Source organism: Perognathus longimembris, chromosome 1 (assembly GCF_023159225.1).
Source record: "Perognathus longimembris pacificus isolate PPM17 chromosome 1, ASM2315922v1, whole genome shotgun sequence".
NCBI classification, from domain to species: Eukaryota; Metazoa; Chordata; class Mammalia; order Rodentia; family Heteromyidae; genus Perognathus; species Perognathus longimembris.
In genome coordinates this window covers 111,988,570-112,013,452 of record NC_063161.1, presented here as the reverse complement: position 1 = coordinate 112,013,452, position 24,883 = coordinate 111,988,570, and the positions used below count along the sequence as shown (strand labels likewise).

Sequence of the window (24,883 nt, the reverse complement as noted above, 5' to 3'; positions counted from 1 at the left end):
TGGTTCGTTTGTTTTTTGGCCAGTCCTGGCGCTTGGACTCAAGGCCCCAAGCACAGTCCCTGGCTTCATTTTGGTCAAGGCTAGCAGTGTTCCACTTGAGCCACAGCACCACTTTTGGCCTTTTCTATATATGTGGTGCTGAGGAATCGAACCTAGGGATTCATGTATATGAGGCAAACACTCTTGCCACTAGGCCATATTCCTAGCCCCCTGTATAGGATATTTTTAGAAGCATAAAAATACTGAAACATAAAACATGTTAGAAGAACAAACCTAATTACAACCATATAACTCAATGGGCTTTCTATTCTATAACAATGAGTTATTGAGAACAAGAAAACAATTAATGGAACAAATCAGTATTAAAATGGGAATTCAGCATTTGCTCCCATTTAAAGCATTGTATTCATTTTCATAGCTAAAATAAAACTTAGTCAATGCAAATTCTAGCCATTAGCCAATTTATATACACTGCAATAAATTAGCTCAATAATTGCCCCCTATAATTTAAAATGAAATACCCACTGTGTAAATCATACATAGGTTGGCTTTTAATTTGTGTGACAGAAGTACCTATTGGCCTTATTTCCATTCCAGATATTTCCTGAAGCAGGCAGCAGTATTCTTACAGAAAACATCCAAGTAAAAGGAAAAAGGATGTAAATATCCATTTATCATTTACTGTTTGTGTCAATAAATTAGAACGTTATTGCTGAGAGCAGTGTATAAAAAGGTAGAAAGTAATAAAAGGAAAGTTGCTTAAGCAGTTTAGGTTTATCATCAAATATAGACACAAGTAAAAAGTTTGTACTTCTAGGTTCTGTTCGTCCAAGTTCCTACGTGTCCTGGAGAATCCAGCAAAACTCTATCATGCTGTGTCCTAAAAGTTTTGATTCCCAGATTTAAAGCCCCATGGCCACAAGGTGACACGTTCAAGCATTTCTCCAGAATGTCTGACTTCCTCATTCCTGACATCTTCCCCTAAACCCCAGCAGAATCTATCAACTGTCATTGACTACATTTGAAAATCAGCCTGTGAGATAGTCTAGCGTATTATCTAACAGAAAATGAATCTATTAGAAAGCAATATACACGATGGGGTGATTGCTATTGTGGTATTTGTCCTCCTCTGCCTACCATCTCTTCCCCTTCTACTCTTTCTTTTCCTCTTCATTCTCTCTTCTTCTGATAGTGTATGGGAGCTACCTAGTGTAGCTCCCATATTTTTCAGCTCCCATTATTTTTCAGTAGAGAATGCATGTCTCCTAAAGATCCCCAGATGAAAATCAAGGCCAGGATTGACTTTCTTCGTATCTATGTAAAAATCTAATTGTCCATTTCTATTTTATCCCAAGCAACCTCCAAGTAGAATTGTTAATTGACTGGAGTTTTATTTTTGATTATTCCTAAAGGCTTTGTTCTTAAAGAAGAATGATTATGTGTAAATTATTTTCATATGGACACACTGACTTTGTGTTACTGGGGATGACCTTGTTCTACTGCCATGGTTTCCTTAACTACTTAAATATTTATCTAGTATAATAACAATAATTACAAAAATGTAACTCAGCAGCTGTTATTGTACATATTTTTCTTGCTGGTAAATTCAATTAGATGCCTAGCTAGCTAAACAAATGGAAAAAAGGGGTTAACACTGTAAAGGTCAATTCTGAATTATTGTTGCCCATAATCATTTCCCATGCCATTAGGTCTATAAAAATCCAATTGAAACTAAAAGCTATAAAAGTAAATTACACAAAAGCTCTCCAGGTAGGTGTCTAGAGTTTTGTTCAAGTGAATAAGACACCTGTCTGGAGGAATTATCTTTACTGGATTATCCACAATAGGACTACTCTAGTAAATGTTATTTGGCCATTACCATTTACAAATCCCATATCTCCAAGGCACTTTAGTTATTCAACCCCAAACTACCCAGGGAGGTAAAGCACTAACTAAAGTACTTTTTGAATGCTCCATAAAGTCAATAGCAATTCTCTTGAATCATAAAGGGGAAAAACCTCCATTAAATACAAAGATAACTGTGTAGTTTATTGCATCAGATATCTTTTCTTATAATAGAAATGAGGGCCAAAATTATTTTTAAAAATATATAAGTATACATCATTTTAGATGCCTATTTGTGTCAGTATAAATTGGCATATGCATATTCATAACATATATATTTTATCATGTATATAATTTATATATACACATTTGGTTATATACACATATATGCATAAAATACCAAGTACTTATTAGTATGTGCATAATATAACTCTTAATATATGCATAATGTAGCTCCAGTTGAAATCTTTATTTTAAAATTTGTATTTTTCTCATGGCATTTGTCTCACAGAGGCTGTAGTTCTTTATATTTTTAGTAAAATATGCCAAAATTGAATAGCATGTGCATAAAATATAATTTTATATAATATAATATATAATATAATGCATTATTGAATACTGTAATTAAATACACTTTTCTAGAGTAAATCTCATTGTAATAATCTTCTAAACTCAAACAAAAGTCACTGTAGTTAACAAGTCTTAAGTTCATTACCAACATAGAATGCTTTGTAATCATTTATTTTTATGTATATAATTGTGTACATATAATTAATCTAGTAATAATTGTGAAATTAGGTGCAAATGCATAATTGGTTTCTGTAGACAATGGGGAATTAAAAAGAACAAAAATCTTAATTTGCAACTATGGCAGATTAAGTTACACCTCTGAATTTTTGTTTTGTCTTCTATGAAGGGGCAAGGCTATTTTCTTCTTCTAAAGAACATTTCCTAATGAAGAAAGAATATTTATGCATAACCATTTTCATATATATTCATCTATGAATGGAGTCTCAAAAGACAGCTTAGGAAAAATGATTACTTAAAAGGAAAAAAATAGGGCTGGGGATATGGCCTATGGCAAGAGTGCCTGCTTCATATACATGAGGCCCTGGGTTCGATTGCCCAGCACCACATATACAGAAAATGGCCAGAAGTGGTGCTGTGGCTCAAGTGGCAGAGTGCTAGCCTTGAGCAAAAAGAAGCCAGGGACAGTGCTCAGGCCCTGAGTCCAAGCCCCAGGACTGGCAAAAAAAAAAAAAAAAAGGAAAAAAATAAATCATGCAATAATAATATTGAATGTTAGTGTCACACTTTTAATTACTGTAAAAAAACAGCTAAAACTAAGCAAAAATGCGCAATACTAGAATTTCAATATGTCAAACCAACCAAATCTACAAATATGTATAGCAGAGCTTCATCAAATACAACAGACAAAAGAGGAAAAGTGTTTTTATGCTCAGAACTTTTCACTTCAATACCAAATATACTCCAGGTATCCAGCTGTCATCCATGTGAAAAGATTTACAAAACAAAAAGAATAATTTGTAATTATCAAATGCCTTAATTAACTCCTCTAGGAAACACGTGATTTCCTCAAAAATGTATTTACACCAATACTAATTTATTAAAGAATATTTTTAGTAGTAAATATTGAACCTAGCATTCAGTTGAAGACAGTGGCTAAGAAAATGTTCTGCCTCTTCATTATAGTCCCCAGCCCTTTTGTCTCGTAGTTTGTTTCTGAAATTGTGTTTATCTAATTTTCCTAGGGCTAGTATTGAAGTGGAGATTATTTGGCCTTTACCTCACACATAGCTGGTATTACAAGTGTGTGCCATTGTACCTGGCTGACTTATTGCCACTATTTTAGATTTCTTATTATGTTATGTAGTTGTACAATGGGTTTCCATTCAACATGGCAGTTTGAATGTACAATGCATTTTCATTGTTATCAGTCCTTTTATCATTCAAGAATCAGAAAGTGTTAAACTATACAATAGAATGAGTAAAATATTAGTTTACATAATTTTACCTTTGTTAGGAAAATTTGTTGAATATTAGATAATCGATATTTTATTGGGTTGTTTTTTTAATCTGTGAATTGACTTGTGCATTGTGTCTGAATTGGTAGGTTCCCACTTCTACTGAATAAATCCAGTATTTCAACACATTGTATTTCCTTTTGGAAATTTACTATGGATGATAGACAAGCCAACACTGCTTTTGTTGCTCTTCTATTCTTTATCATGTTTATTATTTCACTTACTAAATGAAGTAGAAAAATCAACAAAAATGAATTTAAGAATTCTATGCATTACACATCTAAAAGTGAATGAGTTTGAATCAAATTTTTATTTGATTAAATTCCAACTTTCAAGACACCAAAAAGACCCAGCTCCCTTATACATTTTCAGAATAATAAGTTACTCACTTAAATACCCAGGAAGAGAAATTGGATAGATATGAAGTAAATAGAACCCAACCAGTCGAGGCTTTTCTATTAAGTACTTTCCTAAGAAAGGAACATCAACTTTTGGGCTGTGATATAAAAATTAACAGCTTGGATCATTATCAAGGGCCTACTAAATCTTTTAATCCAACACAAATCAACTCATATGTAGGAGTATTTCCTTCTAAAATAATGTTCCTCCTTAGTTATTAGGGCTTGGCTGATAAACTATATAATTAACGGAGCTTAAAGCAATAATTTATTTATTCTTTGTTATTCTTTTAAAAATAATTTCCAGACTTTATAGTTTATCCAATATACTAGTTAGGTGGACGAGTTTGTGGTTGATTATACTATTCTGTTTTAATTACTATAGATTTCTAACATAGTTTGAAGCCTGAGTGTGTCATGATAGATATTGAGAGTTAATTATTGTTGTTTGCATTATTAGTAGTGAGTGTATTTACTCATTTGTTTTCTAGAATTATCAAGGAAATTATATCCTGTTGGAATTACAGACCAAGAAACCAATGCCAATAATAAGCAATCTTTTTTTAACTTGAAAAAGGAGGCGTTTCATCATTTTGGTTATGTTTGTATTTATCATGAAAAAGTCCTCATTAACTAGAAATTAACCTTGTGTCACCTCGAACACTTCTATCTCTTTGATAAGAAAGAGAAACAGGAGTAATTTTGCATTTAAAACTTACTGGTGATGGCTTTGTATTTCTCTCAACCAAAGAGAAAAGGTAGAATAATAATTCCAACAACATTTCTGTGATTGACAAGACTTCTGCCACAGGGATAAGGAGCTGGGATTTTGCTAAACAGCAGCCTATAGCAAGAAACACAAACACATTGATAGTTGCTTTCAGAAAGGGTTCTTGACCATATGTGTTAGTTTCTAAGCTATATAATACAGAAATAAAGCCCAGCATCAAAATTATCAAGTGACTGGAAGTCGTAATGTCTCATTTTATTTTAAGAATGCCCACATGGTTCATCTTTGCTCAGGAGGTTGCAGCTACATTCATAAACACTCATGCAAGGAACTTGAAATGACTGAATATCTAAGAACAAATTTATATGCATACTGGTTTCCTTATCTTAAACCCATCTGCATTTATTTTACGTGCAAAGGAAAAATTATCAAACTGAGAAAAGTAAAGGTTTCATTACTAATATTATACATAAAAAATACAACTGGATTAATTTTGAGTTATATTTTCTTCACACATACATAAGATTCTTTCCTGCACCAAGGATTGAACTCAGAGATCAGAACCTGTTAGGTAAGCACTCTACCGAGAAGTACAGCATTACTTCAATTTATCATATCCAATTGCAGTTTCTTATACCAACTTAACACTGTACAGTAGAGAGAGTGATCTCTCAGCCAGCTCAGCCTCAATCTCATGCTGAATGACCTGCTCTGAGACATAGGAATCAGACTGTTGTGTGATTTATTTTTTCAATAGTGCGAGTCAAATCCAAGACATTGTGTTTGGAGGTGGAGGTCTTATTAGATGAAATGGGTCACTGGGGAGTGAATGTAAAGGGCATAACTTGTCCCAAGTTCAGTATTCACACTATCCTCATGACTACTCTTTGCTTTATGTCTTCCATAAGGTGAGCAGTTTTGCTCTACATGAACATTATATCAATAATATGATATAACTTACTTTGTATTGAACAATCTCAGAGTATATGACATTAACATCAACTTTGTAATTGAGATCGCTTTGTTACAATTATTCTAAAATAATTCTACACAGACATATATTCAAAGGTAAAGTACTTATTTATCCTCATGAAATCATTAGAATGTTAAATTTAAAATTTAGTAAAAAATTTTAAAAATGGCAGGGTTGGGAATGTGGCTTAGTGGCTGAGCATGCACAAAGCCCAGGGTTTGATTCCTCAGTACCACATAAGCCAAAAAAGCTGGAAGTGGCACCGTGGCTCTCTTTAATTATTGGCAGATTCTGTGGTATTTAAAAGTAGATAATTCTCAAGATTAAAATAGTGCATTTAGGAGTAAAAACAATCCAAAAAAGATGACCTCAGCAGGCACAATTACTCAGTCAGACAAACTTGTTCTGTTCTATTTGTCACACACACAAAAAGACAGCAAATAAATATCACAAGAAACATATCAACTATCCCACAAACTGAGCTGTATACATTCACAAAAATCCAAATCAGGGGAAGATGATTTTTACTGGACTATTTTTAAATAAACAAGAAACCAAAGTAATATAAATGAATTATAGTATCTCAGGTACACTGCTTAGATAAAACAAAGCCTTACACTGTTAAGTTATGTGCTAGTTTACTCTTTCTCAATTCATTATGGGTGGGTAGTTTCTAATATTGTCCATCATCTAAGGCACATCCAGACTGGTGGATTTTTTTGTCACTCTACAGGTGCAATGACAATAAAGGTAGATGGTTATGCACTAGACCTGGTAAGTGGCTTTCATGCTTTATCTCATTCCATTATCATCGTCATTATTGTACATATCAACAGCAAAGCTGTTGTCATTTTTGTAGATGTAGAAACTGAAGCTCTATGAGTTCAATAAAATAGTCAAAGTCATCATGTGACAATACTTTCCTCAACGACATCCAAACAACCCCAAGGGTTAAGCATTTCCTAGTGGCATTCTCCTGTTTATATTTCATGTATGCCATTTCTATCACTAGTATAAAATCTGAAATAATATCACCTGTCAGAGAACTAGAGTTAGTGTCTTACGGAAATCAGTGCCCTAATTCCTTTCGGAGTATCTTATGTATACTTATTTCTTTTTCCATATGCTTAAATGTGAGATAAATGGATCCAAGGTGAGAGTTTACATTTTGACAGGGAGGGCAGCCACTACCCCGAGCTCATCTTCAGGGCCAGGTGAGGCATTTGCTGCTATTGTACCCAAAGAAGTAGCATGCATTCTGATGCTGGCAACTGGGTTAGGTTGACAGTCTCTGAGACTATTCAGATGTTAAGGTAAGAAGCATGGATATCTGGTTTCTTATTTTATTTTGATTTTCCCTATGTCCTTAGATTTCAAAGGTCATTCCCTTTCTCCTTACTGAAAATACATTTCCTCTCTCTCTGTATGAAGATGTTCCTATCAACTCCCAGCCATAAGGGACAAAAAACCCTTTCTTTCCTATCTAAGAAAACATCTGTGTATGTTAAAGTGCTTCAAAGAGCCTTAAAGTAGAATGTGTGAATATATGTAGAATAACAGTTCTTATTATTAAATGTCATTCTGAGATTTGGTGAAAGTTACAGGGTCATGCTATTTTACTATACTAGCAGCAAATATAATTTATGGAACATGTGTTAATGCAATGATGTATCTTTGAAATATTAGATTATGTTTTTGAGATTTATGCTCTGCATATCACATCACAACTATTAGTTCTATATCAAATACAACTGAGAAAAAGATGTCAGTTTTCTTTAAAGAAATCAATTTGATCTTCGTTTCTGAAAATCAGAAATTCTGGCACTAATCAGTTCAGAAAAGACTGGAAGAAAGGAATCCATAATTGATAGTCCTCAGGTTTTAGGGACACAGAGAGAAAATAAAATATCAATAAAGAGTCAAAAACTACTCTTAAAGATAATAAACATAATTTCACAAAATACAATCTTCCAGAACTAGTTGCTCATCATGTACAATTATTTACACAACAGTATGGTCTATTTCATTGGTGCTCATGGATGCACATATCTGTTTCCTAGCAGAATTTAATCATTGTGTTTGTGTAATCAATAAAGGCAATTTACTTCTTGAAATAATATTTCTATTTTATATTGCTATAAAATGCCTAAAATAAATGTTTCTTTTTATTTTCAAACACCTGTCATAAAAACAGATGATTATGTAGAGGAATTAGTATTGACATTTCTTAGAGAAAGAAAAAAAATGCATTGCCAAGTATTTTCATTATAATGAAACTACTGTTACTGAAATTCCCTCAGTTTAATGCGACCAGAGAGCTGTAGCTAGGATTTCATTACCTAACAGTAAATAACATTTCTCCTGCAAAAAGGTGAACAATGACTTTCAGTGGACCACTTATCTCCATCCAGTTTTAATCATTATAGTGAAGAAAGAATCCTTTGTGAAGGATAACACTTATCCCTATGTGTTATTTTTCTGCTAGGAAAATTGAATTTTAAAATTATACACTATTTTATGACATATGTGAAATAGAAAACTTTGAAGATTAACTGAACTTGCTCAACTGGATGACTTATTTGAATAAGAGTTTTATCAAGAAATATAGATATAACTAGTTTAAAATGAAAAATTCTTGGTTAAGAAATTATTCAAACAATATGTATATCAAATAAATATAATAGATGGTAAAAGACAAAAAAATTCATTTGGATATCGTAAATTAAACAGGACTTTAAAACTTCACATATTGAGACCAAAGAAGGGTATTCTTAGGAGAGTCACTTTTCTCTATGTGGTTACTTTCGTTTCTCATGCTCCATCACACTGCTAACTTTGCCAATGACACTGCTGCCCCCCGCTGTCCTACTCATATCATTACCATCTATGTCTACTGGTTCCTTCAGAGCAACTCAGCATCATGACAATAGGTCACAGATCTACACTTTCACCTCTTAACACAATAACTATCCAGGAAACTTTGAGCTAATGTGTAGAGAATGGAGTCAATTAAATTGTTTGGAAGAAATAGTGCCTGCAAGGCAGCATGTCCTTGTTAGTCCTGCTTGGATTAGAGGCTGAGTTACTCCCATAGAAAAATGGGCTCTCTAGAATCTGATATACTAAGTCCTCATTTTAAAAAGCTACATAAAGAAACATGTCTCAAAAACGTGCAATTTTTAGAATAATTTAAAATAGTGTTATGACTTTTTATATACCCTTATCTTTTCATTTTAGACACTTCCCTCCCACCCCTCACTTCTCTGCTACTCAAGGACTTCAACTCAGAATCTGCGTGCTGTCCCTGAGTATTTTTGCTTAGGGATAGCTCCACTTCCAGCTTTTGGGTGGTTAATTGGAGATAAAGAGCTCAAATAATTTTTATCCCTGGGCTGACTTTGAATCACAATCCTCAGATCTCAGCCTCCTGAGTAGCTAGGATTACAAACTTGAGCCACCAACAAGGAAGATTATTTCTTTATCTTAATAAAAGTCTACATCCCGTGACGAACTTCTCCTTGAAGCACATTCTTTGACATTTCCTGAAGCACAAGTATGTTGGCAGCCAAAAAATTCTAGCTTTTCCAAAAAAGTATTTCATATTTAAGTTATATTTTTACTGAGGATAAAATTAGAGACAATTTCTATTTACTTTCACTACTTCAAAGATGTCACTGTGTTCTTCTGACTTCTGTAGTCTGCAGATAAGAATTTAATTATGACCACTGATTGCTGTTTGAATATGAATATTGCCTTTATTTTCCCCTAACTCACAGCATATTTTCTCTCTACTTTAACCAGCCAGTGTATAGCTTAGCTTACTGTGTATATGGATTTTTTATTCATTTTTCAGTAATTCTGTCTATCTACCCATTCAATGTGTATAATGTCCTCTAATTTTCATCATTTCTCCTTTCCCCATTTCTTTCCTCTCCTGCTGGTTTCCTCTTACACTTTTTCTATTGGAAATTGAAACATAACTCCACACATACTTATAGATCCATATCTTATAGCAAATTATTTCCTTTAATTCCACATTTGTTTTTCCTTGTCTGTGTCTTCAACTAAAATAAATGCTGTAGGAGAAAGGCACTACTGACTATTTTTCAAAGAAAAAATGAAAAAAGAGACCTAGCACATTGCACATAGAATTGTGAATATTTGTGTGATGAACGACTTAGTGAAATTACACTTTTCTGTGAGTTGATATATTTAGCACTAAGAATTCCAAACGATGGTAGTAGCTCTTTCAACTTCATTGCTGCAAAGGGAAGAGTAAAGAAGAAACTAGCTACATAGACTAACCTGTACTGAAGCCCATTGTTATATTTGTATACCAGTGCCATCTTCTAAAGAAACTAGGAAGAAATAAATCTGTTCAACTTTTTTTTTCAAATTTTTATTATCAAACTGATGTACAGAGAGGTTACAGTTTCATACATTAGGCATTGGATACATTTCTTGTACTGTTTGTTACCTCAACTTTTTTAAGGCACTAATGTAGTTCTTGAAGTAGCTCTAATGGGTTATTTTATTTTTATTTAACTTTTGTATTATCTCAGAGCTAAAGACAATTCTGTGGGCTTAGAGGCTAAAGAGGAAGACTGGGGAAATGCACTCCATATAGATAGGTAACTATAGATAGCTCTTGCCCTAAAACGTTTTATTCAGGGAAATTGCAGTGAAGTATCTTACCACCAGAGGGCACTGTGTGACCTGTTTGTGGTGCTCAACATAGACTTGCCAATAAAAGAAGCCTAGGGACAAAAGCTTCACAAAACTGACACACAGGGCAATATTTTGCTGATGCATTTAAAGGATTTGCTTCATTTTGGAAATGCATAAAATTAAAAAAGTTAAATTGATGCTGGAATTTTTTTAATGACAAAGGACATTTGCAGTTATTTCACAGAAAAAAGGTACAGATATTCCTTAATTATTATAAAAAAATACATTCAATTATCTAATATTTTAAATGTTAAATAAAATGGCATGAAGATGCAATTTTTTCACCTGGATATTTGCAGGCAGCTAAAATTCTACTTCTTTCTGTAATCTTATGGATTACACACTTTGTCTAAAAATATACCTTGATACATTGTTGCTTAAGTGTGTACTGAGACCCTGCTAGTGAGCCACCACCTTGCCACATAAATTTGTTCTAGCTTCTTTCTCCCATAGGGTCCTCTTGGTCAATTAGAAAGATAAGCATAGTGCACTTACATCAAAAGCTGTGTGTCTATGGAAAAGAAAATGGGGAAATACCCACTCTTGCTGGAGAAAGAGCTGCAGAAAGCCTCCCAGCAGTTGACAGGTTACAAAGTCTAAGTAGACATTCCCTAAGGAATGTGTTTGTGACTGACGGACAAGAGTCTCCTCAACAAAGGTTTGCAAATATCAAAAGTTGACCATTCTGTATTATGTATGTTTGCTCTGTTTTTAACTTTTGTCAGTTGTGGGGCTTCAACTCAGGGCTTGGGCACTGCCCCTGAGCTCTTTGGCTCAATGCTAGGACTTTATTGCATTGAGCCACAGCTCCAGTTCCAGTTTTCTGGTAGTTAATTGGAGACAAGAATATCATGGACTTTCCTGCCTAGGCTAGATTGGAACCGGGATCCTCAGATCTCAGCCTCCTGAGTAGGCTAGGTTGACAGGCATATGTCACTGGTGCCGAGGCTGTTGGCACCAAGTCAAGTAACAAGTCAAGTAACAGCTGCCATAATTTTTACCATGTACAAAGAGTGTGTTATTCCACTTAATTGAATAGAACTCTGAATTCATGTTATTGCACAAGTCACACAGATTCCAATAATTAGAACAAAGTAAATTTGACCATTGTTTATGCAGATATAGTTAGAAGGCAGACGTAAATCTAATTGCAAATACCTTGCTCTTAGGCATGAATGAGAATGTCTGCTGGATCTATTATATCTCCTCTCAGAACTATGTCTTGTCTTTCTGAATGTACACTCTGACTTGAGATGGAGGCTTGTATGTTACTCAGCAATAGGCTCCCATTTGTCTTGCAATGTGTTTTGCCTCACAGGGAGATGAGGTAGGAAACTAGAGGGAAAGGGAAAGGTCACTGGTCCTCAGGTTTCTTTGTTATGTCACCTTGTGCAATCTGTGATCCTAAGGAAAGGTCTGCCTCCTCCCTCCATCCCTGACCCCTGTGGAAGGTGGAGTTTGTCCTCTGCAGGCTGGAGGATGCAGTACCACACCTGTCATGGTTTCCCTACTTCCACCCCTCCTTTTTATACATAAGTCCTCTATTAAGCTCTCCTCAATTTATCATATTTTCAAACTACTATCTGCTTTTTGCTAGCTCCAAATCAGCCTTCAAGCAGCGTTTGCTGTTTAAGTAAGAACCCGGTAAGGTGTACTGGAGCAGAAGTGGAAGTGATAGGATATAAAGGATTCCAGAATATGAAATGTCGGCATAGAAAGAGCAATGGTCAATCAGAAATTTTGAGTTTCTTGCAAACAATTCAGTTCTTTCTGCAGCCTATCACACTGTAGGTGACCCAAGACTCTTAAAGTTAAAAATCAGCCAAGAAGTAGGACAAAATGAACGGTGCCTAGCGGGACACTAAAGGCAGGGTTCCGAGTTGGGAGATTTCATGATGGTTCGAAAGGCATGAAGCCATATTAGTCATCTCAAAGGGTGGTACCAACCAGTCTCATGTGCCAATCCAAGCAAACAAATTAACACCAAGTAGTCATGACAGGCTGTCCACAGGTCATCAAGCAGCTAGGTCAAACAGTGGAGTATTTTGAAGATTGAGGTGGACAGTGGACATCAATATCAGAAAACAGCAAGGTCCACCCCATGAAATTTAACTAGAAGCCCAAGTCCTGGAAAGAGGACCAAGACGCAGAAAATGCTAGATTATTGGCTGTGTGGCTGCATGTTTGTCTAAAATGCCTTAAAAAGCTCACGATGGGCCAGTCTGGGACATGAGTAGAGTGCAGTGATGAGTGGAACGCTGATTTGGGTATGGAAGATGACCCAGCCTTGCTCATCCTTCACCAGAGGCAGCCCTCTGAGTTCCTGGCTCTCACTAGCCCGGGACTTCATTGTGTGACCAGGTTTGTGCTAACACATCTCCTACTAAGAATAATCTGGCATGGCCATCTTTTTCATCAGTATTTTTGGAGAGAAATATAAAGTAGGATAGTCATAAAACTAATGGATCTACCTTCCACACATAATAGAAAACGTGTGCCCTTTGGGTATTAGTTTACTTCACTTAAAACAAATTTTTCCAGGTTTAAATATATCTAAGTTATAAACATATACCAGACCATATGCATACACACACATACACAAATTAAATAAAGGATGATACACCTCTTATGCATTCATAAGGGCATAGCTATTAGGCTCTTGTGATCCTCTGCTGTGACTAGCCTAAACCTGTGCTAATTATTCCATATGAGGGAGACCATAGAGTCCAGGTTTCTTTGGGTCTGGCTCACTTCACTTAGTATAATGTTTTACAAGTCTTTCCATTTTTTTTTCTTTCAAATTTTTATTATCAAACTGATGTACAGAGAGGTTACAGTTTCATACACTTGGCATTGGATACATTTCTTGTACTGTTTGTTACATCGTCCCTCATTTCCCCCTCCCTCTTCCCCCTTTCCCTTTCCCTTTTCCCCCCATGAGGTGTTCAGTTCACTTACACCAAACAGTTTTGCAAGTATTGCTTTTGTAGTTGTTTGTCTTTTTTTACCCTGTGTCTCTCAAATTTGGTATTCCCTTTCAATTTCCTAGTTCTAATACCAGTATAGACGGTTTCCAATATACTCAGATAAGATTACAGAGATAGTATACATACAACCACAGGAAGGTGATACAAGAACATCATCAATAGTAGAAGCTACAGATACACATGGGACGTTGATGAATGAGGCAATGTCATTCTTTCTGATAGAGGCATAAAATTCCATTGTGTATATGTACCACATTTGTGAAATGAATTTCATGTTATGGAAATGACTGTTATATCACTGTTGCAAATTACTTTCAACATGCCATGTGAAACTGTAGCTTTTATTGTTAATGATCCTCTTGTATCCCTTCCTATGATTGTACTCGCACTATCAGTGTATCTTATCTGAGTACATTGGTAACTGTATATACTGGTATTAGAACTAAGAAAGTGAAAGGGAATATCAAAATCGAGAGGCAAAGGATAAAAAGACAAACAACTCCAAAAGCAATACTTGCAAAACCATTTGGTGTAAACCAACTGAACTCATGCAGGGAAAGGGAGAGGAGGAGGGGGAGGGGGGAATGAGGGAGGAGGTAACAAACAATACAAGAAATGTACCCAAAGCCTAAAGTATGAAACTGTAACCTCTCTGTACATCACTTTGACAATAAATAAAGGAACAAAAAAAGGATAATCCCATAAGTAAAAAAAAAAAAAGAAAGAAAAAAAGGATGATACACAGAAGGGAGTATTCCTAGGGTGTAACTCCTCTGAACAACAAATTAACAGTGTAAAAAAATGAATATCAGCAAGCAGGAACTTGAGTTGTCAGGTACAGTGAAATTAAGAGAAGATGAAATGTGGGAAAATGAAGTCAAAATATTAGATGTATATATTTAAATATAAAACTAGAACCATTTACAGGATACATGGTGTTGAAAGTGGTTGATGGGAGAATGACAAAGAGATGACATTGACCAGGATTCATTATACCCATTAAGTGACATGTTAATCTAAAATCTCTTTATACAACTACTTAAAGGTAATTTCAAAAATTCTAATAATAAATAAAACTAATGAAATTTATTTTTAATGAAGTTCCTTTTTAAGGTAAAAGTAAACAAGGGGTATTTTTAACAATAGGTTTTCCCCGAGCTTAAAAAAAAATGTTGATGTACAGCCAGAATAGACAGTACATCGCAAACAGTTTCCTAAATAAACACATGGATTGTTTAAACTGAATAGATAGATATAAATGCATTGGAATAGTACAACCATGTTTTAGAAGGATCATTTGATCAGAAGTAAAATGTAGATGGTCCCCTCACCTACATAGATGCTTTGTTAATCATCCAGATGTTATTATAGAAGTGGAGAGTTTGACCTGCCTCCCTTTGTGTTGTTTTCATAAGTGAGTATCATAGGCAGATAGCAGAAAGGACATCTCACTGTGACTGTAGGGATGAGAAAAAGATATGATGGATACTTTCTTTTCTTCCAGGTGGGAGTAAAAGACAAGTAGTTCCTGGCACCCTACATTCCAGTAAATCTTGTGACTGGAAGCATGTTGGCACCAATGCTGAAGGACATGATGAGCTTCAGCTCCAGGTAAGTTTGGAATGAGGCACTGGGCTTGTTATCAATGGCACGATGTGCATTTCTCTTGAACTCCCATCAACTAGGCTCATGATGTAACTTCAGCATCCATCTTTGACCTTTTCCATGACCTTTTTATGTCTTCAAAAAGTTTTCCTTTCAAACTGCATGGTGTCTTTAAAGGCAGTGCACATTTTCCTGACAGAATTGGTAGTCAATGGAGGATTTCCTTATGAACTTCATGCCAAAAGGCCTTGAGCTGCAGTAAAGGATGAAGTAGAGGAAACATGACAAAGCATGATGATACAGGCAGTTTTGGATGGTGATGCCGAGTGGTAATGGCACACTGGCAATGTCCAGATATTCAGTAGCCTTCTTCATCACAAGTACTTGTTGGCTGAGTCTACCATGGTAACTCCCCCATCCCCAAATTTTGTCACTATTACTGTCAGACAATCAGAGGAGTTAAATAACCCTGACACTCAAAAGACTTCTTGATCTCAGATTTTGTTGTATTGATCTCTGACTTTGAAAGGACAGAAATATAAGATCTCTGAGATATTCAGTTATGATACTCTTTGAGTTTGCACTGCATGGATCTATAGCTCTCACGTTTGACATTAATATAAAGCATTCACAGGCTAAGTACAATAGAAGGCTACTGGTTTATAGTATAGAAAATAATTGTGCACAACTTAATTAAAAAGAATTTTGGTACTTTGCAAAACCTATCTACTGGGCTTAATACATGTTTCTTAGGCATAATTCACATAAACTCACAGCCCTCTAGAGTTTTAAAGATGAGAAAGATAAGTCAGCAAGGAGACCAGAATAAATATCATAAAATAAAGATGCAAGGCGCCTAATAAACATTTGGTTCATGTACCAAATACTCAAATGATTCCTTTTTTCTGAGAGCAATTATTTGCCTAATAACAGTATCGGAAAACAATTAGCAATATGTGGGAAGTTATAAACAGAAGAATGCTTCTTACAGTGTGATTTAATTCAATGACAATCATGAGCAGTCCTATTAGGTAATTGTATAGACATTATGGACAAAATGTTTTTTAAATAATATGTAAGTATTAAAATACATACTTTAGAACAGTAATTATGGCTGGGAGCTGGTGGCTCATGCTATAATCCCATCTACTCAGAAGGCTTAGATCTGAGGAATGTGGTTTGAATCCAGCCATGGCAGGAAAGCCCATTAGGCTCTTATCTACAATTAAGTACCAAAAAGGGGAAAAGTGGGATTGTGGTTCAAATGGAAGAGAACTATCTTTGAAGAATGAAGCCCAGTAACAGTGCCCCGGCCCTGAGTGAAAGCTCCAGGATGTACACACATATACACATAAGCATGCGTGTGTGCACGCACACACATAGAGTATTACAAGGAGCAAAAAAAAATGTAAATGAGGTATGTTATAGGATATTAACATTTTCATGTGTATGAGACATAGAAACAAAAAAAGTCAAAATCATAAAATAACTTCATTATATCTTTACCTTTCTTGGATTTTTACTTTGGAATTGTGTGATTCTCCATGACCACATTTTCTGCAATTCTTTAAGTCACTTCAGTGTCGTGCACATAAATAAGTTGTATTTTTTTTATATTGAAACATTACAAAAAGTAGCAGTAGTCATCTCTTTCTCAAACTTCTCTAGGCTGTCCAAATAGTGATTTTTAGGTTCACTCTCCCTCCCCATTTTCATGTTATTGTCCATTAGAGTTGGATAATGTATACTCTACACTTGCCCTTAGTGCAGATACTGTGTGCTCTGAGTTTACACCCATGGCTTCATTATTTCTTAATCTGTAACTTTAGACAGAACTCTGTGTCCAGCTAACTCATCCTCAGTGGATAGACAGTCCAGTTTGTGGATACAACTACATGAATCATTTTTTTTCTCCCTTCTCTCTGCAATAATGGCAGGAAAAAGGAGAATAATGCTGGTTTAGATTTAGTAGTCAATATTGGTTGACCTAGCTCAAGTATCTACATTTGTGAGTTTTATAGCTGTCAGCCAGTCAACATAGTTATGCCTTATGCTTAAATATGTGTCCCTAAGTTCCCCATTTTGTAAATTAACTGAGAAAAGGTTTGTAACAAACTTTTTATGACTATTTCAGCACAATGAATGTGTTAGAATGGATGTTTATTTCCAATTAAAAAACAATAGAGGTTATCTAAGCATCAGATTAATAGGAGATAAATAAACTACAGAAATAAATGGGTATCCAGAATATAAATGTGTGTTTGTATGTGTGCACCTGTGTGAGTGTATGTGTTTGTCTGTGTGTACTACAGAGACACTTCTAACTAATTAGATACTAAATTAATTCTACCTTTTATTACACCTGATATAATAGTAACAGTCATGTGGCAAGTTGAACAATTTTTATTTTAAATCTTCAAATCAATGTACTACCAGTTCTAAAGACATCAATAGTTCAAGATTTCTCTGAGTTCTTCTTGTCTTACTTTATAACACTGCCTGCCTTTGATTTTATTCTTTTAGGGAACTAACTCTGCTTTATGTAAAGGATCTACAAGTAGGTATCTGCAGAAAAGGCACCGTCCTTTTCACTTCAGAGTATGTTGTCTGCCCATCAAATCAGCAATGCCCTATAGATTATAAAATTTTATTTTTTCTTTTTTTCTGTCTTTTGGTAACAAGGAAATTAAACCCAAACAGAAAGATAATAAAATGAACCTGGCAATGTAAGCAACTCCCATTTTATAAAATCTACTCACAGAATAAATGTAGTATGAAAACTGAAGTTATGGAATATTAAGATAGCATTGAATCATTGAACTGGAAATTCATTCCAGCCAATAACACCCCATGGTTTGAAATTTAAGCAGCACTTTTATCATCCATCAATGTAAATTATTTAATGTTGCCAACAACTGTAGTGATGTTAACGTGTTATTTGTAAATGTTAAATGTTATTTTCTGGTAGATGGTAAGAGAATATTTTGCAAAGTATAAGGGAAGTGAAGTGAGCCAGACCCAAAAAAAACAAGTACTCTATGGTTTCCCTCATGCGGAGTAATTAGTACATGTTTTCATGTTTTGGCTACTCATAGCAGATCACAATAGCCCAATAGCTATGCCCTAATGAACACATAAGATGATGCTAAGTGAAATGAACTCCACCTTATGGAAACAAGTGTTATATCATTGTTGCAATTATTTCCATGAGAAACCATAGCTTTCTTTTTCTCTCATATTCCCTTCCTATGGTTGTACTCCACTATCATTGTATCTCATCTGAGTACCCTGGATACTGTATATACGTGTATTAGAACTAGGGAAGGGAAAGGGAATGTCAAAATTGAGAGACAAAGGATAAAAAGACAAACAATTCCAAAAGCAATACTTACATAACCATTTGGTGTAAACCAACTGTACAACCCATGCAGAGGGGAGGGAAAGGGGGAGGGGGGAAATAAGGGAGGAGGTAACAAGTTGAACAAGAAATGTACTCACTGCCTACATATAAAACTGTAACTCCTCTGTATTTCACTTTGACAATAAAGGGGAAAAAAGAATTGTTTCATATGAATTAGTGTTCAGTAGCCATTCAAGATATATTTTAAAGTAGTATCTAAGTCAAAATATGTATTAAGTAGAATGAATCAAAATAGTTCTATGGGTCACATTCAAAATCAATTTCCAAATCACAGTTTTAACGTTGAAAATTTGTAGCACATTACATTTTGAGCCAAGATTCCTAACTGAGAATTTTCTTCTACCCTTTACTCACAGAGCTGAAGAAAATGTAAATGAGGAGAATGTAGGCAGGGGCCAAAACACAAGCATTGCCCTTCCAGTGATGCAGCTTAAAAACTAAAGAGAGATACATTACAACAAAGCATTATAAGCATGTACTGAGTAGAGTGCATGCCAATAGATCTGGGATAGCAGGTCCTAATAAAATATTTCTTCCCTGAAATAATTTATCATCCTCCATGTTAGATACATTCTCATACAAGTACCACACATTAGCCTATTATTATGGATATATGATGTATATATATATATATATATATATATATAATACTATTTTCTTGGCACTAAAGGATAAAGGCTGATGCAATGCCAACTACTTTCCTGAAAGAAGACTGTGGACTTGTATTAGCACAACTGAGAAAGCTTCATGAGGGAAGTAGAATTTGCTGTACGTAAAACACAGCTGTATGAGCTGTGAATGACCTTTTTCAGGAGTGTGTGTGGTGGGGGGAGGGAGTGTTACTAGGGTTAATATATATATGATGCCCATGGAATCATTTGGTACTTGATAAGCTAGAAACCTGTGTTTCTCTTAGGTTTCTTGTGGACTACCTGAGGCCATCTGCCTGTATTGATACTTCTATATAGGCTAAGGATAATGTCATAATATTATAATGTCTATGTGGCCCTTGGCAGAAATAAGGCTTCCTACCTTTGCTAGGTAGAGGAAATGATGTATAAATAGGCAATCATTTAGATATTGGGGACACAAAGGAAAAGACAGCAATGCTTTCTGTAATATAGTGGTAATGGAAGATAAATCTGTGAAGGACAGAGATTAGTTTGAGTAGTCTTGAATTCTAGTCCACAAGACTAATTCATTTTATCCTCCTCCAGTGGTCAGTTTACTTTACATTAAGTTGGATAAATAGGAATATTCCCAATTCAGAAATATGAATGCTGTTATAGATTTTCATAACTTTTTGTATGGTTATATATATTCAATATGTTACAATGATTTTTATAATATTGACATTTTATGTTTTAAATATTATAATATTTAATTACTATAATATTTTACATTGATTCACCAAATCTTGGAAAATCTTATCAGGCTTTTAATATCCCAAAACTAGCCAGAAAAAGTAAATCCTAAAGTGTATTAAAACGTATTCATTGAGTGAACATATTTTTTTATACAATCTAGAAATTTCCTACAACAAATAGTCTCCTGGTTACAAATGAATAGGTTTGCAACTCTTAAAATTATTCTTAGTATTTTACCAAAAATCTTTTTTCCTTTCATTGATAAGAAACTAGTAAAAATTTAAATTTATGATGATATAATTGTGAAAACATATAGATTAGCAAGCAAATTTTAAGTAGTATATTGATAAATATTCTGTAAACACTTTGCTTTTTAAACCAAGGCCATCACTTAATATTAATACTCTACTGGAAAGTCTTGCTTCAGTTTTCAATGATCACTTTAGTCAAGAGTCATATGCTCAAAGAGTATAATCTTTCTTTCTGCCATTGTAGATATCATCATTTTCAGGGTCATCAAAATTTTAGTTCTTGTCAACAGTTTTATCCTCTTTTCCCTAAAGTGACATCTTTCCATAACTATAAAGTGATCTTCTCTTTTTTAATTTAATTTTTTGTCAAGATGATGTACAGAAGGGTTACAGTTACATACATAAGGCAGTGAGTACATTTCTTGTTAAACTTGCCACTTCCTCCCTCAATTTCTCCCACATCCCCTCCCCCTCAATTCCCCCCCCCAACATTGTAGAGTTAATTTCCAAAATATTGTCTTGTGAGTATCACTGTTGCACTGTTCTCCCTTTATGCTTTATTTCACCATTTTGATGTTCCCCTTCTCTAATTCAGATGAACATATATACAATACCCAGGGTACCAAACTCAAAAACCGTGACCTTTTTTATATTTCCTTTGTTTTTTTTTACTTTTACTTATTTCTGTGCTTTTCAATCACACTCATTTTGTGCTTGGAGAAATAAAAAGTTCCCTTACTCATGATTTTATCTCCTTCTTCATGTTCATTATTTGTCATATCTACTCTATTATCAAATTATGACAGTAATTATCAAAGATAAAAGCATTATTATGTAAGTATTTGTCGCAATGCATATTAATATTCTTTTCAATCATACTGACTTTGGTTGATGACTTGATGGCAGAGTATTTGGAGACTTAATAGGGAATTTATAAGAGTAAGACTGAGATAAAAGTTGGAGGCTTTGGAAATGCTTCCTCACAACCACGGGTATTGATTTTGCATTGTAGAGAAATTGGCGACGAGGAAAAGGAGAAAAGCCCAAATAAAACCTTGAGATATGCAAAAGTAAACACAAATGACAGGAGGAACAATCTCAGATAAGAAACAGCAGGAAGAAGATTAAGGGAAAATAATTTTGTTTTAAAAATTAGTAATCAAGTTTGTCATCTGGATGATGAAAAACTGAAAATTAATTAAAGGTCACTACATTTGATGTTCCTCTTAAATCATGAAAAATGAAAAGAATGCTTTTAAAACTATTAATATAAGGTGAAGACTATAATGTTTGGAGTTCCCAAAATGTAAATTTTTCTCCTACAAAAAGAAGTTTACATAATATAGAAGTTTCTTCAATGTCCTATTACACAGGCCTCAAACACCAGATGTCAGCAGTTCTTCACCTTCTCTGTGCTGGAAACAATTACATGTAAAATTTATAGCTTGACTCTAATAAGGAATTACTATTATTTCCTTGTGGAAAGAAAATTTGAATTTCTACTTAACTAGACATCATTTGTATTTTACCCTGTAATGATAATAGATAACTTTTTTTATAGCTTGGACTAATTGCTATTGTTTTAATGACAGAATAGGTGATTGATAGTGCTAAAAAGTGCAGTCAAACCACAGTTGTGAAAGAGAGGTATTTTTTCCTTCTAATGTATTATAACATTTAAATGATAGTATCTGAAATATATATCATTTATAATTCATACACCTCACTTAGTACAAACCAAGAGTATAACTATTCCTAAAGTCCAAAGTATTACTATTTAGCTTTCCAACATCAGCTGCTTTGAAATGAAAGTAAACATTCTGAACTTGTGGGAATTCACAAATCCAATCGATAACAGAAAAGAGAATTAACTCCTTGTGTACTCAGGGTAGAGTGAAAAGCAAGAATATTCAAATGTGCTTCATTTCAAATCATTATCAACGTCAACATAGTAAGCATTTAGTCAATAGAGGAGGCATGGGTGAGAATGTTGAAAGGATACCATTGATCAAGATACATTGGGTTTATGAACTGCTTTTTTAAATGACAAACCCTCTGTATAACTACTTAAAATTTAAAAATGAAAATACTTTAGTGTGATATTTGATGTGCTTATCCTTCTACAGGTAGCCATAAAAAATTGAGCTTTCAAATTATTTGGGATTTTTTTAATGTTATGATTTTCTTTTATTATTTTTTCTTTTTTGTCCTTGTTTCTGTTTTTACCTTTTTATTTATTTATTTTTCTTATTTATTGTCAAAGTGATGTACAGAGAGGTTACAGTTTCATATGTTAGGCATTGGATACATTTCTAGAGCATAGTTTGGCTCTTAAGGTATGTGTTGTGTAACTCTGAGTTCTGTTTCCTTTTAAATGTTTCTCCACAGAGAATTCATAGATCAGGTAGCTGCCTGTGTAACCTCCACTGTTCTGCATTGTTAAAATTTCAAGGGCTCTTGAAGCAATACAATTTGTTCTTTTAAGCTTGACTTTATTTTTATAAATAATATTTTTATAAATAGTATTTCATGGATCTAGCAATCAAATAGTTTTAAGACGCACATAATAACAGCAACATAATCACAATTGTTTGTGCTTTGGTACAGTCTTATTCAATAGAAAAATCAGTGCTCAAGTTCTGGGCACTTTTATTAATTACCTTCATTATTTTGAATCATATGGTTATATTGTTTATAACCCCAGTTATTTGATGTACAAAGACTTTAGGGCATACGTAGTTACAAATTTTCTTCTTACATTCTTTCAATGTGCTAATTCAAACTAGGTCAAATTAATTTTGTTTTTAGATTGACATTTTTTAGCACAGAACCTTTGTCTTTCCTAAAGTTTATGATGTTACCAATGTCGATTTCACATTTGTGAATGCACAAAATGAGGAAAATATGAATAGATTTCAATATTAATATTTTCTGTTTTCCTTCCAGTTTTCCATCTTTCTGCCCGCATCTAACTGGTTGAATTCCCAGACTCCCTTTCTTGATTTTTTGCCTGATGGATTTCTTGTTTCCAGGCTACATTTCCTCTTAGACTGTGGTTTACTCTCTTGCTTTAGCAAAAGCACATTTCTGCATTTCTGGAAGTTTCCTAGGAGGCATGGTGAGCAGAAATCTTCCATTTGTGCTCCATACATTTTTTTTTTTAATACCTGAGTTCTACCCTCCTCTTTGACTGAAATTTGTTGGGGAACATAGGTGACAAATGATCGTTTCTCACACTTGTGAGACTCCTCCAATGCTAGCTTAACTTTGCTTCTCCTTTTTTTTGTTGTTGTTGTTGTTTTAAAACCTATTTTTTTATTGTCAAACTGATATACAGAGCAGTTACAGTTTCATACTTTAGGCATTGGATACATTTCTTATACTGTTTGTTACCTCCTCCCTCATTCCCCCCTCCCCCTCCCCCTTCCCCTTCCCCCCATGAGTTGTTCAGTAGATTTACACTAAACAGTTTTGCAAGTATTTCTTTTATAATTGTTTGTCTTTTTTACCCTGTGTTTCTCGATTTTGGTATTCCCTTACAGTTTCCTTGTTCTAATACCTGTATACACGGTTTCCAATGTACTCATATAAGATACAGAGATAGTGAAGGTACAACCACAGGAAGGGTCATCAATAATAGAAGCTATGGTTTCACATTGCATGTTGAAAGTAATTACAACAGTTATATAACAGCTTCTCCTTTAACATTGGTCCCTGGATTATATTTTTACATCTTCTGGCTTTCCTTTATAAGGAACTCTTTTGCTTTCCTGAAATCCTTAACTATCTTCCTTGGTATAGGAAAAATTTTATTTTCAAGACTAATTTGTTTAATAATAAATGTTTTTATCTCTTCAATCAGTATCAGCTCTCTTAGTCTGCTTTTGGGTTTTGTTTGTGATAGTTACTCTTGAAGGTCAATTTGACTGGAGTCCAGGGTGCCTAGGAGGTTAGTGAAGTATACTTCTGGCTTCTCTGAGAGGAAATTTCCAGATGGAGGAAGCACAGAAGCCCCTCCCAGTGCCTCACCCTGTAGGCTGGCAAGTCAAATGAGATAGAAGTGGAAGAAAAGGGAGAGCTGGCCACGCAGGTTAACTGCGGTGAGCATCCTTCTATCATGGTGGCAGGCATCCTCACAGGCCCAGACACACATTGCCAACTGATGGTGCAATAAAACCTCTAAAACCAACAGTCAAAATACATATATCCTTACTCCCTAAGTCAACACATCATATTTATCACAGTGACAAAAGGTGACTATTTTTGCCTTATTTTTTTTCACCTGACATTTTTGCCTTACTCTTTGAAAGGCTAAAGATAAATCCAATGAACCTAAGTGAGCCAGACACACAGAAAGATGGACTCTATAGTTTCCCTAGTAGGGAATAACTACTACACGTCTAGGACACTCCAAGCAGAAGATCACAATAGCTCAAGAGGTATGCCCATATGAGCATATGAGATGATGCTAAGAGAAATGAATTTCAGGTTATGAAACAAGTCGTATATCACTGTTGTAGTTATATTTGCTTC

The 24,883-nt window shown here is 34.5% G+C and overlaps 1 long non-coding RNA gene across 1 annotated transcript in view; it reads left to right on the top strand.

The window, feature by feature from the left end:
- LOC125353772 overlaps window positions 1-24,883 on the top strand; it is a 581,800-nt gene that overhangs the window by 10,959 nt on the left and 545,958 nt on the right. The window contains exon 2 of the long non-coding RNA XR_007211352.1: window positions 15,211-15,317. This is a non-coding gene — a long non-coding RNA (uncharacterized LOC125353772). The remainder of the gene's footprint in view (window positions 1-15,210; window positions 15,318-24,883) is intronic.